The 1,090-nt window shown below is 31.0% G+C and overlaps 1 non-coding gene across 1 annotated transcript; it reads left to right on the top strand.

Moving 5' to 3' along the window:
* Nucleotides 1–717: 717 nt before the first annotated feature.
* Nucleotides 718–791, top strand: TRNAI-UAU. Its single transcript has one exon. It is a non-coding gene; the product is annotated as a tRNA-Ile (tRNA).
* Nucleotides 792–1,090: the final 299 nt, after the last annotated feature.

The raw sequence follows: 1,090 nt of genomic DNA on the forward strand, positions 1-1,090 counted from the left end.
AGTGTGTAGATAGATAGATCATAGCTTAAGGGGATATTTGATACCTATAGTCCTTCTCAAGATCAAACTATTAGGTTTCAAATTCCAATATTGGAAGATGCACAAGTAAGCTAATTTAAGGTTGATCACCAAATTAAAGATACGAGTTCTTAATTTAACTACAACAATTGCGAAAACTATTAGTTTACTTGCAATTTGTAGCTTTTTTTAAGCATGTGTCAAAAATAAAAACCACCAATTTTTACACTAAACTATTCGGCATTAACCACCTCACGTGACTTTTACTAACTCCATTGGCACCCAAATTTTTCCCGATTTATCAAGGTCTAATTTAAGAAATCGTATTGTTCTTTCGCTTATTTACTCTCCCTCCTTCGTCAAAACTCTCCCTTCACTAACACTCTCCATTCAATAACATTCTCGCAACCACACTGATTATATATTATCTCTAGAATAAAGATCATTAATGGCAAATTACATATTAGATTGATTCTTCACCAACAGATATCCTAGTTTGTTAATTTTCATGATGTAAAATCGTTTTCGCTCTCAAGATATTTAATGTTCATCTATTTCAATGATGAGGTGTTTGGTGTATGAGATTATAAGATAGGAATATGATTAATAAGAGGTAGGATTACAATATCCCTTTCACCACACAATTTGAATCAATGTATCATCATATAAAATCTTAAATTTTGAACCTTAAAATCATAAGGTCCTGTAGCTCAGTTGGTTAGAGCGTTGGTCTTATGAGCCGAAGGTCGCGAGTTCGAGCCTCGCCAGGACCATTTTTTTGGTACTATGCCGCGTTATATTCAGGTTACATGTACTTATACATTACAATATTTAATTCTCGTTCATATGTATAGTCTTCAAAAAATTTAAATGTATTTTTTTCTACCTTCAGATATATTTTTAAAAGTAACAATTTTATCAAAAATAAGATCATTTCCTTAGTTAATAAAATAGCGAGATGAGTTAATTTGACAAACGTGTTTTTTAAATAAATTTATGTTTTTTTTGGTGACGTATCTGATTTCATTCCTATCTGATTCACCAAGGTCTACAATCTTATTTGAATCCTATT

Source organism: Chenopodium quinoa, unplaced genomic scaffold (assembly GCF_001683475.1).
Source record: "Chenopodium quinoa cultivar QQ74 unplaced genomic scaffold, ASM168347v1, whole genome shotgun sequence".
Lineage (NCBI taxonomy): Eukaryota > Viridiplantae > Streptophyta > Magnoliopsida > Caryophyllales > Amaranthaceae > Chenopodium > Chenopodium quinoa.